The sequence below is a fragment of the Salmo trutta genome, unplaced genomic scaffold (genome assembly GCF_901001165.1).
Source record: "Salmo trutta unplaced genomic scaffold, fSalTru1.1, whole genome shotgun sequence".
Classification (NCBI taxonomy): Eukaryota; Metazoa; Chordata; class Actinopteri; order Salmoniformes; family Salmonidae; genus Salmo; species Salmo trutta.
In genome coordinates, this window is record NW_021822694.1 from 278,862 (window position 1) to 298,990 (window position 20,129).

The following is a 20,129-nucleotide window of genomic DNA, read 5'->3' on the forward strand; positions in this document are numbered from 1 at the left end:
AGACCAGGCCTGTGACATTGGGGATTGAGGGGGAGACATAAAATTCAACATACGAATTAGAATCTGGCAAAAAATACGTGAATCAGTCATAGAACCCATTGCCCTTTATGGTTGTGAGGTCTTGGGTCCGCTCACCAACCAAGAATTCACAAATTGAGACTCTGTATGCAGAATTCTGCCAAGATATCCTCGGTGTACAACCTAAAACACTAAATATTGCACGCAGAGCAGAATAAGGCCAATACCCACTAATTATTAAAATCCAGAAAAGAACCGTTAAATTCTACAACCACCTAAAAGGAAGTGATTCCCAAACCTTCCATAACAAAGCCATCACCTACAGAGAGATGAACCTGGAGAAGAGTCCCCTAAGCAAGCTGGTCCTGGGGCTCTGTTCACAAACACAAACAGACCCCACAGAGCCCCAGGACAGCAACACAATTAGACCCAACCAAATCATGAGAAAACAAAAAGATAATTACTTGACACATTGGAACGAATTAACCAAACAACAGAGCAAACTAGAATGCTATTTGTCCCTGAACAGAGAGTAAACAGTGGCAGAATACCTGACCACTGTGACTGACCCAAACTTAAGGAAAGCTTTGACTATGTACAGACTCAGTGAGTGTAGCCTTGCTATTGAGAAAGGCCGCCGTAGGCAGACCTGGCTCTCAAGAGAAGACAGGCTGTGTGCAACACTGCCCACAAAATGAGGTGGAAACTGAGCTGCACTTCCTAACCTCCTGCCAAATGTATGACCATATTAGAGACACATATTTCCCTCAGATTACACAGATCCACAAAGTATTCGAATACAAATCCAATTTTGATAAACTCCCATATCTACTGTGTGAAACACCACAGTGTGTCATCACAGCAGCAAGATTTGTGACCTGTTGCCACAAGAAAAGGGCAACCAGTGAAGAACAAACACCACTGTAAATAGGCCTGTGACATTATTGAAGGAGGGAGGGAGGGAGGGAGGGAGGGAGGGAGGGAGGGAGGGAGGGAGGGAGGGAGGGAGGGAGAGAGAGAGAGAGAGGGAGACACAAGGCCTGTGACATTGGGGAGGGAGGGAGAGAGAGAGAGAGAGAGAGAGAGAGAGAGAGACAGAGAGAGACAGAGAGGGAGACACCAGGCCTGTGACACTATGGAGGGAGAGAGAGAGAGACCAGGCCTGTGACATTAAAGAGAAAGAGAAAGAGAGAGAGAGAGAGAGAGAGAGAGAGAGAGAGAGAGACCAGGCCTGTGACATTGGGGAGGGAGCAGGACACCAGATGGGGATGAGCGAGAGAGAGAGCGAGAGAGAGCAGGAGAGATAGAGACCAGGATAATATTAGCCTTCCCAGAGACTACAGAGGAAAATTAGCTGGCTACATCTGGCACAATTATACCTCATTATTGTCTTAGTTGTCCATTATTACTGTCCCTGTTAAATGAAGGCGATAAACACTGGGGATATCAAACATTACTACTGTCCCTGTTAAATGAAGGAGATAAAAACTGAGGATACCAAACATTATTACTGTCCCTGTTAACAACTTCTTTGGGCTAGGGGGCAGTATTTTGACGTCCGGATGAAAAACGTGCCCAAAGTAAACTGCCTGCTACTCAGGCCCAGAAGCTAGATATGCATATAATTGGTAGATCTGAATAGAAAACACTCTAAAGTTTCTAAAACTGTTAAAATTATGTCTGTGAGTATAACAGAACTTATTTGGCAGGTGAAACTCCGAGGACAAACCATCCAAGATTGTTTTGTTGTTGAGGTGACAGTGTTTTCAATGAGTTTTCTATGTGTATCTAGATTTTCTAAGGCACTTGCTTGCAGTTCCTATCGCTTCCACTGGATGTCAACAGTCTTTAGAAATTGGTTGATGTTTTTCTTTAGAGAAATTAAGAAGTACGGCAGTTCAGAACGAGGGTCTAGTCTAGTGCATTGTAATGTTTTGAAGAGCGCTCCAGGTCCCGCGCTTCACGTTGTTTTTATCCGGTATTGAACACCGTTTATCCCGTCTTAAATTTTATCGATTATTTACGTATAAAAAATACCTAAAGTTGTATTAGGAAAGTTGTTTGAAATGTTTGGACAGCGTTTACAGGTAACTGATGAGATATTTTGTAGTCATGTTGGGTGAGTTGGAACCGGTGTTTTTCTGAATCAAACGCTCCAAATAAATGGACATTTTGGAAATATAACGACGGAATTAATTGAACAAAAGGACCATTTTGTGATGTTTATGGGACATATTGGAGTGCCAACAAAAGAAGATCTTCAAAGGTAAGTCATTAATTAAATCGTTATTTCTGACTTTTGTGTTGCGCCTGGCGGGTTGAAATCGGATTTTCATGCGTTGGTATGCTGGGCGCTGTCCTAAGATAATCGCATGGTTTGCTTTCGCCGTAAAGCCTTTTTGAAATCTGACACGGTGGCTAGATAAAAGAGAAGTTAATCTTTAATTTGGTGTGTTGCACTTGTGAATATATGAAAGTTAAATATTTTTTATAATTTTGGGGGGAATTTGGTGCTCTGCCATTTCACCGGATGTTGTCAAATCGATCCCGTTAATGGGAGTTGAGACCAAAGAAGTTAAATGAAGGAGATTTACACTGGGGACACCAAACATTACTACTGTCCCTGTTAAATGAAGGAGATAAACACTGAGGATAGCAAACATTATTACTGTCCCTGTTAAATGAAGGAGATAAACACTGGGGATACCAAACATTATTACTGTCCCTGTTAAATGAAGGAGATAAACACTGAGGATACCAAACATTATTACTGTCCCTGTTAAATGAAGGAGATAAACACTGATGATACCAAACATTATTACTGTCCCTGTTCAATGAAGGAGATAAACACTGAGGATACCAAACATTATTACTGTCCCTGTTAAATGAAGGAGATAAACACAGATGATACCAAACATTATTACTGTTAAATGAAGGAGATAAACACTGGGGATACCAAACATTATTACTGTTAAATGAAGGAGATAAACACTGGGGATACCAAACATTATTACTGTTAAATGAAGGAGATAAACACTGGGGATACCAAACATTATTACTGTTAAATGAAGGAGATAAACACTGGGGATACCAAACATTATTACTGTTAAATGAAGGAGATAAACACTGGGGATACCAAACATTATTACTGTTAAATGAAGGAGATAAACCCTGAGGATACCAAACATTAGTAACACCTTCCTAATACTGAGTTGGACCCTGTCGCACCAAACTTTAGGAACAGCAAGTCGTTCCATGACATAGACTGACCAGGTGAATCCAGGTAAAAGCTATGATCCCTTATTGATGTCACTTGTTAAATCCACTTCAATCAGTGTAGATGAAGGGGAGGAGACAGGTTAAAGAAGGATTTTTAAGCCTTGAGACAATTGAGACATCGATTGTGTATGTGTAACATTCAGAGGGTGAATGGGCAAGACTAAATATTTAAGTGACTTGGAACGGGGTATGATAGTAGGTGCCAGGTACACTGGTTTGTGTCAAGAACTGCAACACCGCTGGGTTTTTCACACTCAATAGTTTCCTGAGTGTATCAAGAATGGTACACCACCCAAAGGACATCCAGCAAACTTCACACAACTGTGAGAAAGCTGTGAGAAGCTCCATTGTCCTGAGTCTGCACAACTCTGCCAGGACCTAGGATCAAGGGAGATACTAAAGTGTTTTAGTACTATATCTCTTGACACAATGATGAAAATAATCATGGCCTCCAAACCCTCAAGCTGCATACTGGACCCTATTCCAACTAAACTACTGAAAGAGCTGCTTCCTGTGCTTGGCCCTCCTATGTTGAACATAATAAACGGCTCTCTATCCACCGGATGTGTACCAAGCTCACTAAAAGTGGCAGTAATAAAGCCTCTCTTGAAAAAGCCGAATCTTGACCCAGAAATTATAAAAAACTATCGGCCTATATCGAATATTCCATTCCTCTCAAAAATTTTAGGAAAAGCTGTTGCACAGCAACTCACTGCCTTCCTGAAGACAAACAATGTATACGAAACGCTTCAGTCTGGTTTTAGACCCCATCATAGCACTGAGACTGCACTTGTGAAGGTAAATGACCTTTTAATGACGTCAGACCGAGGCTCTGCATCTGTCCTCATGCTCCTAGATCTTAGTGCCGCTTTTGATACCATCGATCACCACATTCTTTTGGAGAGATTGGAAACCCAAATTGGTCTACATGGACAAGTTCTGGCCTGGTTTAGATCTTATCTGTCGGAAAGATATCAGTTTGTCTCTGTGAATGGTTCGTCCTCTGACAAATCAATTGTAAATTTCGGTGTTCCTCAAGGTTCCGTTCTAGGACCACTATTGTTTTCACTATATATTTTACCTCTTGGGGATGTCATTCAAAAACATAATGTTAAATTTCACTGCTATGCGGACGACACACAGCTGTACATTTCAATGAAACATGGTGAAGCCCCAAAATTGCCCTCGCTAGAAGCCTGTGTTTCAGACATAAGGAAGTGGATGGCTGCAAACGTTATACTTTTAAACTCGGACAAAACAGAGATGCTTGTTCTAGGTCCCAAGAAACAAAGAGATCTTCTGTTCAATCTGACAATTAATCTGGATGGTTGTACAGTCGTCTCAAATAAAACTGTGAAGGACCTCGGCGTTACTCTGGACCCTGATCTCTCTTTTGAAGAACATATCAAGACTGTTTCAAGGACAGCTTTTTTCCATCTACGTAACATTGCAAAAATCAGAAACTTTCTGTCCAAAAATGACGCAGAAAAATTATTCCATGCTTTTGTTACTTCTAGGCTGGACTACTGCAATGCTCTACTTTCTGGCTACCCGGATAAAGCACTAAACAAACTTCAGTTAGTGCTAAATACGGCTGCTAGAATCCTGACTAGAACCAAAACATTTGATCATATTACTCCAGTGCTAGCCTCCCTACACTGGCTTCCTGTTAAGGCAAGGGCTGATTTCAAGGTTTTACTGCTAACCTACAAAGCATTACATGGGCTTGCTCCTACCTATCTTTCCGATTTGGTCCTGCCGTACATACCTACACGTACGCTACGGTCACAAGACGCAGGCCTCCTAATTGTCCCTAGAATTTCTAAGCAAACGGCTGGAGGTAGGGCTTTCTCCTATAGAGCTCCATTTTTATGGAATGGTCTGCCTACCCATGTGAGAGACGCAGACTCAGTCTCAACCTTTAAGTCTTTACTGAAGACTTATCTCTTCAGTAGGTCCTATGATTAAGTATAGTCTGGCCCAGGAGTGTGAAGGTGAACGGAAAGGCTGGAACAACGAACCGCCCTTGCTGTCTCTGCCTTGCCGGTTCCCCTCTTTCCACTGGGATTCTCTGCCTCTAACCCTATTACAGGGGCTGAGTCACTGACTTACTGGTGTTCTTCCATGCCGTCCATGGGAGGGGTGCGTCACTTGAGTGGGTTGAGTCACTGACGTGGTCTTCCTGTCTGGGTTGGCGCCCCCCCTTGGGTTGTGCCGTGGCGGAGATCTTTGTGGGCTATACTCGGCCTTGTCTTCGGACGGTAAGTTGGTGGTTGTAGATATCCCTCTAGTGGTGTGGGGGCTGTGCTTTGGCAAAGTGGGTGGGGTTATATCCTGCCTGTTTGGCCCTGTCCGGGGGTATCATCGGATGGGGCCACAGTGTCTTCTGATCCCTCCTGTCTCAGCCTCCAGTATTTATGCTGCAGTAGTTTATGTGTCGGGGGGCTAGGGTCAGTCTGTTACATCTGGAGTATTCTCTTGTCTTATCCGGTGTCCTGTGTGAATTGAAATATGCTCTCTCTAATTCTCTCTTTTTCTCTTTCTTTCTTTCTCTCGGAGGACCTGAGCCCTAGGACCATGCCTCGGGACTACCTGGCATGATGACTCCTTGCTGTCCCCAGTCCACCTTGCCATGCTGCTGCTCCAGTTTCAACTGTTCTGCCTGCGGCTATGGAACCCTGACCTGTTCACCGACGTGCTTGTTGCACCCTCGACAACTACTATGATTATTATTATTTGACCATGCTGGTCATTTATGAACATTTTAACATCTTGACCATGTTCTGTTATAATATCCACCTGGCACAGCCAGAAGAGGACTGGCCACCCCTCATAGCCTGGTTCCTCTCTAGGTTTCTTCCTAGGTTTTTGGCCTTTCTAGGGAGTTTTTCCTAGGGAGTTTTTCCTAGCCACCGTGCTTCTTTCACATGCATTGCTTGCTGTTTGGGGTTTTAGGCTGGGTTTCTGTACAGCACTTTGAGATTTCAGCTGATATACGAAGGGCTATATAAATAAATTTGATTTGATTTGATTTGAGTCAACATGGGCCAGCATCCCTGTGGAACGCTTTCGACACCTTGTAGAGGTGTAGAGTATACTTGTTTTGTCTTTATCTGTTGTGGTCCATTTGTATCACCGTGATCTGTTTCACCTGTCTTTGTGCTTGTTTCCACCCCCACTCCAGGTGTCGCACATCTTCCCCATTATCCCCAGTGTATTTGTACCTGTGTTCTCTGTTTGTCTGTTGCCAATTCGTTTTGTTTCGTCAAGCCTACCGGCGGTTTCCCCTTTTGCTCCTGTCTTTTTACCTGTTTTCTAGTTTTCCCGGTTTTGACCATTTCTGCCTGCCCTGACCCTGAGACTACATGCCGTTCTGTACCTTATGAACTCTGATCTGGATTACTGACCTCTGCCTGCCCTTGACCTGTCGTTATGCCTGCCCCCTCCCTGTTGTAGTAATAAACTGTGTTACTTCGACATTGTCTGCATCTTGGGTCTTCTCCTGAAACGCGATACTAGTACCGTCTTTTTGCCATCTACTTTAAGTGCTTCCTGTCTTCCCAGTGGCCTCTCCACCCTCTCAGGGCTGGGCGTCTCAGGCTCTATCAGATCCACCCTCTCAGGGCTGGGTGTCTCAGGCTCTATCAGATCACCCTCTCAGGGCTGGGTGTCTCAGGCTCTATCAGATCCTCCTCTCCACCCTCTCAGGGCTGGGTGTCTCAGTCTCTATCAGATCCTCCTCTCCACCCTCTCAGGGCTGGGCGTCTCAGGCTCTATCAGATCCTCCTCTCAGGGCTGGGCGTCTCAGGCTCTATCAGATCCTCCTCTCCACCCTCTCAGGGCTGGGTGTCTCAGACTCTATCAGATCCCCCTCTCAGGGCTGGGCATCTCAGACTCTATCAGATCCTCCTCTCCACCCTCTCAGGGCTGGGTGTCTCAGGCTCTATCAGATCCTCCTCTCCACCCTCTCAGGGCTGGGTGTCTGTCTCTATCAGATCCTCCTCTCCACCCTCTCAGGGCTGGGTGTCTCAGGCTCTATCAGATCCCCCTCTCAGGGCTGGGTGTCTCAGGCTCTGCCTCCTCTCCACCTTCTCAGGGCTGGGCGACTCAGGCTCTATCAGATCCTCCTCTCAGGGCTGGGCGACTCAGTGTCTCCGCACGCTCTTGGATTGCATCCTACCTTGCATGACACGTCTACCAGGTGATGTGGAGAGGATCTGGGTCTGAACCACGTACTCTCACTACTGGTGTCCCCCAGGGCTCGGTTCTAGGCCCTCTCCTCTTCTCTCTATACACCAAGTCACTCGGCTCCGTCACATGGTCACATGGTCTCTCCTACCATTGCTATGCGGACGACATATCCTTCCCTTCTTCTGACACCCAGGTGGCGACAGGCATCTTTGCGTGCCTGGCAGATATCTCAACTTGAATGTCGGCCCACCACCTCAAGCTCAACCTCGACAAGACAGAGCTGCTCTTCCTCCAGGTGAAGCCCTGCCCGTTCAAAGTCCTCTCTATCCCAGACTGCACAGCACCTTGGCATGACCCTGGACAACACCCTGTCGTTCTCCACAAACATTAAAGGAGTGACTCACTCCTGCAGGTTCATGCGCCACCACATCCGTAGGGTACGACCCTACCTCACACAGGAAGAGGAACATCCGTAGGGTACGACCCTACCTCACACAGGAAGAGGAACATCCATAGGGCACGACCCTACCTCACACAGGAAGAGGAACATCCGTAGGGTACAACCCTACCTCACACAGGAAGAGGAACGTCCGTAGAGTAGGACCCTACCGCACAAAGGAAGCGGCGCAAGTCCTAATCCAGGCACTTGTCATCTCCCATCTGGACTACTGCAACTAGCGCCCCACTCCTCCGCACACGCCACTGACTTCCAGTCAAAGCTCTCATCCACTACAAGACCATGGCCGTTAGCTACGGAGCAGCCAGAGGAGCCGCCCCTTCCTACCTTCAGGCTATGCTCAAAACCTACACCCCAATCTGAGAACTCCTTTCTGCCACCTCTGGTCTCTTGGCCCTCCCACCCAGCTCCCGTTCAGCCCGGTCCAAGATCTTCTCTGTCCTGACACCCCAATAGTGGAACCAGCTCCACCCAGTGAACTAGGACAGCAGAGTCCCTGACCCTCTTCTGAAAACATCTGAAACGTCTTCAAAGAGTATCTTAAATACTCCCACATCACCCCCCCTCGCATCCTCTTATCACCCCCCCCCCCCCCCGCACGCCCTTCTCACATCCCCAGTAATACACAGCGCTGTGACTTTAATAATAGAGGCAGTGTGGAGAGTAAAGTCCCCAGTAATACACAGCGCTGTGACTTTAATAGAGGCAGTGTGGAGAGTAAAGTCCCCAGTAATACACAGCACTGTGACTTTAATAATAGAGGCAGTGTGGAGAGTAAAGTCCCCAGTAATACACAGCGCTGTGACTTTAATAATAGAGGCAGTGTGGAGAGTAAAGTCCCCAGTAATACACAGCACTGTGACTTTAATAGAGGCAGTGTGGAGAGTAAAGAGCCGCAGTAATACACAGCGCTGTGACTTTAATAATAGAGGCAGTGTGGAGAGTAAAGTCCCCAGTAATACACAGCGCTGTGACATTAATAATAGAGGCAGTGTGGAGAGTAAAGTCCCCAGTAATACACAGCACTGTGACTTTAATAATAGAGGCAGTGTGGAGAGTAGACTGGTATTCTGCCTCTGAATGACTCTACAGTACCAGACCTTAACCCTTCAGGACTGTTAGACTGGTATTCTGCCTCTGAATGACTCTACAGTACCAGACCTTAACCCTTCAGGACTGTTAGACTGGTATTCTGCCTCTGAATGACTCTACAGTACCAGACCTTAGCCCTTCAGGACTGTTAGACTGGTATTCTGCCTCTGAATGACTCTACAGTACCAGACCTTAACCCTTCAGGACTGTTAGACTGGTATTCTGCCTCTGAATGACTCTACAGTACCAGACCTTAACCCTTCAGGACTGTTAGACTGGTATTCTACCTCTGAATGACTCTTTGCAGTAGTAGTAGAATGTGGGAACTTACTAATATGTTGGGAGTGAAGTTACCACTAGATGTCACCTCTGGTTGGAATGAAGTCCAGAATCTCTGCAGTCCTCCGAACATAGAGTGTGTTCATCAGGTAGGCTCCTGGTGGAGGGGAACTAGAGAAGAAGAAACACAGAAGAAGAAGATTTAATTAAACCACATGAGACAGAAACGTAACCTCAATCCACTATAAAAGGATCCTAAATATTACTGAATGGTGACCTCAACCCTCTATAAAAGGATCCTAAATATTACTGAATGGTAACCTCAACCCTCTATAAAAGGATCCTAAATATTACTGAATGGTAACCTCAATCCACTATAAAAGGATCCTAAATATTACTGAATGGTGACCTCAACCCTCTATAAAAGCATCCTAAATATTACTGAATGGTGACCTCAACCCTCTATAAAAGGATCCTAAATATTACTGAATGGTAACCTCAACCCTCTATAAAAGGATCCTAAATATTACTGAATGGTAACCTCAACCCTCTATAAAAGGATCCTAAATATTACTGAATGGTAACCTCAACCCACTATAAAAGGATCCTAAATATTACTGAATGGTAACCTCAACCCTCTATAAAAGGATCCTAAATATTACTGAATGGTAACCTCAACCCTCTATAAAAGGATCCTAAATATTACTGAATGGTAACCTCAACCCTCTATAAAAGGATCCTAAATATTACTGAATGGTAACCTCATTCCTCTATAAAAGGATCCTAAATATTACTGAATGGTAACCTCAACCCTCTATAAAAGGATCCTAAATATTACTGAATGGTGACCTCAACCCTCTATAAAAGGATCCTAAATATTACTGAATGGTAACCTCAACCCTCTATAAAAGGATCCTAAATATTACTGAATGGTGACCTCAACCCTCTATAAAAGGATCCTAAATATTACTGAATGGTAACCTCAACCCTCTATAAAAGGTATATAAATATTACTGAATGGTGACCTCAACCCACTATAAAAGGATCCTAAATATTACTGAATGGTAACCTCAACCCTCTATAAAAGGATCCTAAATATTACTGAATGGTGACCTCAACCCTCTATAAAAGGATCCTAAATATTACTGAATGGTAACCTCAACCCTCTATAAAAGGATCCTAAATATTACTGAATGGTAACCTCAACCCTCTATAAAAGGATCCTAAATATTACTGAATGGTAACCTCAACCCTCTATAAAAGGTATATAAATATTACTGAATGGTAACCTCAACCCACTATAAAAGGATCCTAAATATTACTGAATGGTAACCTCAACCCTCTATAAAAGGATCCTAAATATTACTGAATGGTAACCTCACCCCTCTATAAAAGGATCCTAAATATTACTGAATGGTGACCTCAACCCTCTATAAAAGGATCCTAAATATTACTGAATGGTAACCTCAAACCTCTATAAAAGGATCCTAAATATTACTGAATGGTGACCTCAACCCACTATAAAAGGATCCTAAATATTACTGAATGGTAACCTCAACCCTCTATAAAAGGATCCTAAATATTACTGAATGGTAACCTCAACCCTCTATAAAAGGATCCTAAATATTACTGAATGGTAACCTCAACCCTCTATAAAAGGATCCTAAATATTACTGAATGGTAACCTCAACCCTCTATAAAAGGATCCTAAATATTACTGAATGGTAACCTCAATCCACTATAAAAGGATCCTAAATATTACTGAATGGTAACCTAAACCCTCTATAAAAGGATCCTAAATATTACTGAATGGTAACCTCAACCCTCTATAAAAGGATCCTAAATATTACTGAATGGTAACCTCAACCCTCTATAAAAGGATCCTAAATATTACTGAATGGTGACCTCAACCCTCTATAAAAGGATCCTAAATATTACTGAATGGTAACCTCAACCCTCTATAAAAGGATCCTAAATATTACTGAATGGTAACCTCAACCCTCTATAAAAGGATCCTAAATATTACTGAATGGTAACCTCAACCCTCTATAAAAGGATCCTAAATATTACTGAATGGTAACCTCAACCCTCTATAAAAGGATCCTAAATATTACTGAATGGTGACCTCAACCCACTATAAAAGGATCCTAAATATTACTGAATGGTAACCTCAACCCTCTATAAAAGGATCCTAAATATTACTGAATGGTAACCTCAACCCTCTATAAAAGGATCCTAAATATTACTGAATGGTAACCTCAACCCTCTATAAAAGGATCCTAAATATTACTGAATGGTAACCTCAACCCTCTATAAAAGGATCCTAAATATTACTGAATGGTAACCTCAACCCTCTATAAAAGGATCCTAAATATTACTGAATGGTAACCTCAACCATCTATAAAAGGTATATATATATTACTGAATGGTAACCTCAACCCTCTATAAAAGGATCCTAAATATTACTGAATGGTAACCTCAACCCTCTATAAAAGGTATATATAAATATTACTGAATGGTAACCTCAACCCTCTATAAAAGGATCCTAAATATTACTGAATGGTGACCTCAACCCTCTATAAAAGGATCCTAAATATTACTGAATGGTAACCTCAACCCTCTATAAAAGGATCCTAAATATTACTGAATGGTGACCTCAACCCTCTATAAAAGGATCCTAAATATTACTGAATGGTAACCTCAACCCACTATAAAAGCTATATAAATATTACTTGACAAGTGTCAGAAGATATCTGATGAAGACAGGACAAGCCTTTTGTTGTTTGCACTCGGAAGCCACAGACAACAGACAGTTGTTATCTGCCTATAACATCTCAAATAAAAAAAATATTTTCAAAATGAAAATGTTATCCTTGTAATGCAATATTGTGCCGTCATAAAGCTGTCCGGACAGAAACATGACGTCCCAAATAGCCTCCCCATTCCCCTTATGTAGTGCACTACCGTTGACCGGCCCCCATAGGGAATAGGGTGCCATTGGGGACTCAGAGTAATGTTTAATATGTCTTTGACCCCCTTCACCTTGGTTCTGCCCTGTTAGTGTTGAGGACAGAGAGATCTGATAATGGACTGACCTAGTGAGATGAACGGTTTTATATTATTGGGTTTTCATTAAAGCCACAATCCTGAATTTGTTTTGTTGTTGTTGTTGTTGTTGTTGTTGTCAAAAGTCAGCCCCCGACCACTTGGTTCGCTATAAAACTGAGGGATGGAGCTGAAGAAACACAACAAATCTAGATTAAAAATGACCAGCAACACATATTGCAGATTGTATCTTTTTTTAAAACCCATTTTGAATAGAAACCAATCTGTGACTGTCTAATGAATATTGACTGTATGCTCAGCTACTTTAATATGGTGTTTCTCCATGTTAATAAATCTCTTTATGGTCTTACTGGGTGTATGACAGGAAATACAGATTATTGACCAGGCTGAAAATGCTGGGCCTTTTTCTTTTCCCAAACAGGAAGTTATTTAACGAGATCTACTGATCAAAAAACCATACTGTCTAAAAAGTAGGCTTGGGCTGTACACCATATACCATATAACATATAGGAGGGGATTGGGCTGTACACCATATACCATATAACATATACCAGGGGATTGGGCTGTTCACCATATACCATATTACATATACCAGGGGATTGGGCTGTATACCATATACCATATAACATATACCAGGGGATTGGGCTGTACACCATATACCATATAACATATACCAGGGGATTGGGCTGTATACCATATACCATATAACATATACCAGGGGATTGGGCTGTACACCATATACCATATTACATATACCAGGGGATTGGGCTGTATACCATATACCATATTACATATACCAGGGGATTGGGCTGTACACCATATACCATATAACATATACCAGGGGATTGGGCTGTACACCATATACCATATTACATATACCAGGGGATTGGGCTGTATACCATATACCATATAACATATACCAGGGGATTGGGCTGTATACCATATACCATATAACATATACCAGGGGATTGGGCTGTACACCATATACCATATACCAGGGGATTGGGCTGTATACCATATACCATATAACATATACCAGGGGATTGGGCTGTACACCATATACCATATACCAGGGGATTGGGCTGTACACCATGTACCATATTACATATACAAGGGGCTTGGGCTGTACACCATATACCATATTACATATACCAGGGGATTGGGCTGTACACCATATACCATATAACATATACCAGGGGATTGGGCTGTTCACCATATACCATATTACATATACCAGGGGATTGGGCTGTATACCATATACCATATAACATATACCAGGGGATTGGGCTGTACACCATATACCATATAACATATAGGAGGGGATTGGGCTGTACACCATATACCATATAACATATACCAGGGGATTGGGCTGTTCACCATATACCATATTACATATACCAGGGGATTGGGCTGTATACCATATACCATATAACATATACCAGGGGATTGGGCTGTACACCATATACCATATAACATATACCAGGGGATTGGGCTGTATACCATATACCATATAACATATACCAGGGGATTGGGCTGTACACCATATACCATATTACATATACCAGGGGATTGGGCTGTATACCATATACCATATTACATATACCAGGGGATTGGGCTGTACACCATATACCATATAACATATACCAGGGGATTGGGCTGTACACCATATACCATATTACATATACCAGGGGATTGGGCTGTATACCATATACCATATAACATATACCAGGGGATTGGGCTGTATACCATATACCATATAACATATACCAGGGGATTGGGCTGTACACCATATACCATATACCATATACCAGGGGATTGGGCTGTATACCATATACCATATAACATATACCAGGGGATTGGGCTGTACACCATATACCATATACCAGGGGATTGGACTGTACACCATGTACCATATTACATATACAAGGGGCTTGGGCTGTACACCATATACCATATTACATATACCAGGGGATTGGGCTGTACACCATATACCATATACCAGGGGATTGGGCTGTACACCATATACCATAAACCAGGGGATTGGGCTGTACACCATATACCATATAACATATACCAGGGGATTGGGCTGTTCACCATATACCATATTACATATACCAGGGGATTGGGCTGTACACCATATACCATATAACATATACCAGGGGATTGGGCTGTACACCATATACCATATTACATATTCCAGGGGATTGGGCTGTACACCATATACCATATAACATATACCAGGGGATTGGGCTGTACACCATATACCATATAACATATACCAGGGGATTGGGCTGTACACCATATACCATATACCAGGGGATTGGGCTGTACACCATATACCATATACCAGGGGATTGGGCTGTATACCATATACCATATTACATATACCAGGGGATTGGGCTGTACACCATATACCATATAACATATACCAGGGGATTGGGCTGTACACCATATACCATATACCATATACCAGGGGATTGGGCTGTACACCATATACCATATACCAGGGGATTGGGCTGTACACCATATACCATATACCAGGGGATTGGGCTGTATACCATATACCATATAACATATACCAGGGGATTGGGCTGTACACCATATACCATAAACCAGGGGATTGGGCTGTACACCATATACCATATAACATATACCAGGGGATTGGGCTGTTCACCATATACCATATTACATATACCAGGGGATTGGGCTGTACACCATATACCATATAACATATACCAGGGGATTGGGCTGTACACCATATACCATATTACATATTCCAGGGGATTGGGCTGTACACCATATACCATATAACATATACCAGGGGATTGGGCTGTACACCATATACCATATAACATATACCAGGGGATTGGGCTGTACACCATATACCATATACCAGGGGATTGGGCTGTACACCATATACCATATACCAGGGGATTGGGCTGTATACCATATACCATATTACATATACCAGGGGATTGGGCTGTACACCATATACCATATAACATATACCAGGGGATTGGGCTGTACACCATATACCATATACCATATACCAGGGGATTGGGCTGTACACCATATACCATATACCAGGGGATTGGGCTGTACACCATATACCATATACCAGGGGATTGGGCTGTATACCATATACCATATAACATATACCAGGGGATTGGGCTGTTCACCATATACCATATTACATATACCAGGGGATTGGGCTGTACACCATATACCATATAACATATACCAGGGGATTGGGCTGTACACCATATACCATATACCATATACCAGGGGATTGGGCTGTACACCATATACCATATTACATATACCAGGGGATTGGGCTGTACACCATATACCATATACCATATACCAGGGGACTGGGCTGTACACCATATACCATATTACATATACCAGGGGATTGGGCTGTACACCATATACCATATACCAGGGGATTGGGCTGTATACCATATACCATATACCATATACCAGGGGATTGGGCTGTACACCATATAACATATACCAGGGGATTGGGCTGTACACCATATACCATATACCATATACCAGGGGATTGGGCTGTATACCATATACCATATACCATATACCAGGGGATTGGGCTGTACACCATATAACATATACCAGGGGATTGGGCTGTACACCATATACCATATACCATATACCAGGGGATTGGGCTGTACACCATATACCATATAACATATACCAGGGGATTGGGCTGTACACCATATACCATATAACATATACCAGGGGATTGGGCTGTACACCATATACCATATAACATATACCAGGGGATTGGGCTGTACACCATATACCATATTACATATACCAGGGGATTGGGCTGTACACCATATACCATATACCATATACCAGGGGATTGGGCTGTATACCATATACCATATACCATATACCAGGGGATTGGGCTGTATACCGTATACTGGGGTCTTGGGCTGTATACCGTATATGTAACCGATGTGAAATGGCTAGTTAGTTAGCGGTGGTGCGCGCTAATAGCGTTTCAATCAGTGACGTCACTCGCTCTGAGACTTGAAGTAGGGTTTCCCCTTGCGTTGCAAGGGCCGCAGCTTTTGTGGCGCGATGGGTAACGATGCTTTGTGGGGTGTCAGTTGTTGATGTTTGCAGAGGGTCCCTGGTTCAAGCCCAGGTTGGGGCGAAGAGAGGGACGGAACCTACACTGTTACATGTATATACCCTATACCGGGGTCTTGGGCTGTATACCGTGTGTATAGCGTATTCCGGGGTATTTGGACATATCCACTGGATGGTTTTTCAATACCGTTGAAACTATTTCTTTTAAAGTTTTTCAATAGATTTTAATATTTGTAGCTGCTTTTTTTAAATAAATACCCGCATGTCAAGTGGTACAAAACGTTAGGAGATAAAGCAGAGGACGTTCCTCATTTCACCCACCGGTCACTTTAATTTACATTATGAAGCTTATCGTAGTTCTCCAGAACAGCTGAGACAGTCAGGTGTTTGTTTGTAAATAGCACAACGGGAGAACCGGAGCAGGTTGAGTCCAGCGGTGTTTTCACTTGGCTCACATTTTAAATTAAACGTCAACAGTGTTTTTTCATTTTTTTGCCTCAATAGAGTAATCAGAGACGTGCAGCTATAGTTTTCCTTCACAGGAAATACATTATTGCAACATAACAGCTTCCTTTTCATCAGATGACAACAGAAGTACAAAGCTAATTTGGTTGGCAGCCACACAAGTACATTTCTTACATTTTTAGTCATTTAGCAGATGCTCTTATCCAGAGAGACTTACAGTAGTGAATGCATACATTTCATTTCATGCATTTTTAAAAAAAAATTTGTGTACTGGCCCAACGTGGGAATCGAACACACAACCCTGGCGTTGCAAACACCTTGCTCTACCAACTGAGCTACAGGGAAGGCTAAATGAGCTAAATGAGCTTACAATGAAAAGGCACCTTTTTTGCAGCAGCAGCAGCAGCAGCATGGCCATCAGATTTCTAATGTTTATCATAGAAAGAACGTAGCCAGCTACATTTCCTAATGTTTTCCTTAAAGTTATTCTTGCATTTTACGGGAGAGATGTAGTCTGGCTACACAGAGAAAAGTACTGGTGTAAAGTAGTCAGAGAGCTGTCTGTTGATAGAGTGCTATTGGCGAATTCTCATCTGAGTGGAGAAGTGCAACTGAAGCACAAAATGTATCTGATGCCGAGCTGAAATTACAATCAGAGCCATTTTTAGATCTGTGTTTACTACAAAACTCAGCAAGATATTTCTTTAAAGTTTTCTGTGTGGGAAAAAAAATGTATTCTGCATGAACATGACCCCTACATTTAACATGCTAATTAATCTATGTAAGTGGCTGAATTAATAAGGCATCATATTGTGTTATCTTTCTACAGTGTTTGAGAAGTCAAAGCCCATTTGGGATCAGTTATCTGTACAGCTGCCACTGCTATCTCTTGATTTCCTTGCGATTTTTTTTCTCCTCTCCGTTCTCGACCTGTTTGCTCCTCCACCCATCTTCTCAGAGCAGAGCAGGGAGGCCCGTTGCCTTAGCGACTCCGGACTCCACGCAGACACAGCGTGTACACATGCTGCTCCGGAACCACTACTTTTAGAGATTGCCATCCAGCTGGTTTAGATTGCTGTAAGACTGAGTGCTGTAAGACTAAACGTTTTAAATCAAGTGTTAGATTCTCTTTATGAGACTATAACTACACGTTTAAATCAACCGGTTAGAGTCGTTTTGTGAGACTATTACTAAACATTTGAATAACAGAAGGTGATTATTTTGGTCCAAGGTCAGGCTACCAGAGAAAGGGCCCCTTACAATAAGAACCAGAGGTCAGGCAATAAGAGAAATGGCCCCTCACATTAAGAACTAGAGGTCAGGCTACCAGAGAAATGGCCCCTCACATTAAGAACCAGAGGTCAGGCTACCAGAGAAAGGCCCCCTCACATTAAGAACTAGAGGTCAGGCTACCAGAGAAATGGCCCCTCACATTAAGAACCAGAGGTCAGGCTACCAGAGAAATGGCCCCTCACAATAAGAACCAGAGGTCAGGCTACCAGAGAAAGGGCCCCTCACAATAAGAACCAGAGGTCAGGCTACCAGAGAAATGGCCCCTCACAATAAGAACCAGAGGTCAGGCTACCAGAGAAATGGCCCCTCACATTACCAAGCAGAGGTCAGGCTACCAGAAAAAGGGCCCCACATAAAGAACCAGAGGTCAGGCTACCAGCTGATACCTGAGCTATCCCTTTAAGAACCAGAGGTCAGGCTACCAGCTGATACCTGAGCTATCCCTTTAAGAACCAGAGGCCAGGCTACCAGCTGATACCTGAGCTATCCCTTTAAGAACCAGAGGTCAGGCTACCAGCTGATACCTGAGCTATCCCTTTAAGAACCAGAGGTCAGGCTACCAGCTGATACCTGAGCTATCCCTTTAAGAACCAGAGGTCAGGCTACCAGCTGATACCTGAGCTATGCCTTTAAGAACCAGAGGTCAGGCTACCAGCTGATACCTGAGCTATCCCTTTAAGAACCAGAGGTCAGGCTACCAGCTGATACCTCAGCTATCCCTTTAATGTAAATCAAAGAATCTCTCACTCTCTCACTCACTCTCACTCACTCTCACTCACTCACTCTCACTCACTCTCACTCACTCACTGGAGTAAATCTAATGGGCAGAGAGAAACACATACACATGATGTCTGGAAAATATGAGACAAAACATACAGTTTTCTAACAAGTAAACAACTATACAGCACCTTGTGTGGGCAGTTACAAGTCAGCTACTGTGGCATTTCAAGTGGAACGCTATCAACAATGTTCTGCTTTTCTGAGACGTCCTTCCCATTACAGCATAACTGATATCAGCTGGAGAAACAGGACTGATAATGATCAATAGTAATGATAGGCTACATGATCAATGAACTAACTGTAAGTTATTGGGACCATTTGAATGGCAGGGTTCTGCGTACTGTAATGTACCTGTCTGTTCTCACCTTGCACTGATGTTGCTCAAAGCTGTTTAAACTGAGGAATGTTTTACTGACTGTGCTATGTGGTTTTACTGACTGTGCTATGTGGTTTTACTGGCTGTGCTATGTGGTTTTACTGACTGTGCTATGTGGTTTTACTGGCTGTGCTATGTGGTTTTACTGACTGTGCTATGTGGTTTTACTGACTGTGCTATGTGGTTTTACTGGCTGTGCTATGTGGTTTTACTGACTGTGCTATGTGGTTTTACTGGCTATGCTATGTGGTTTTATTGACTGTGCTATGTGGTTTTACTGACTGTGCTATGTGGTTTTACTGGCTGTGCTATGTGGTTTTACTGACTGTGCTATGTGGTTTTACTGGCTGTGCTATGTGGTTTTACTGACTGTGCTATGTGGTTTTACTGGCTGTGCTATGTGGTTTTACTGACTGTGCTATGTGGTTTTACTGACTGTGCTATGTGGTTTTACTGACTGTGCTATGTGGTTTTACTGGCTGTGCTATGTGGTTTTACTGACTGTGCTATGTGGTTTTACTGGCTGTGCTATGTGGTTTTACTGACTGTGCTATGTGGTTTTACTGACTGTGCTATGTGGTTTTACTGACTGTGCTATATGGTTTTACTGACTGTGCTATGTGGTTTTACTGACTGTACTATGTGGTTTTACTGACTGTGCTATGTGGTTTTACTGACTGTGCTATGTGGTTTTACTGGCTGTGCTATGTGGTTTTA

General features: G+C 43.0%; 1 protein-coding gene across 2 annotated transcripts in view; it reads right to left on the bottom strand.

Annotated features, from left to right (window-relative positions):
* The window catches only part of LOC115183656 (muscarinic acetylcholine receptor M3-like), an 88,297-nt gene that overhangs the window by 52,895 nt on the left and 15,273 nt on the right, over window positions 1-20,129 (bottom strand). The window contains exon 2 of one of the 2 annotated variants that reach the window (XM_029744761.1): window positions 9,369-9,487. The gene's annotated coding sequence lies outside the window, so the exon portion shown is untranslated. Of the gene's footprint in view, window positions 1-9,368; window positions 9,570-20,129 lie in introns of those variants that run through there. The other variant, XM_029744762.1, reaches the window with a different exon arrangement.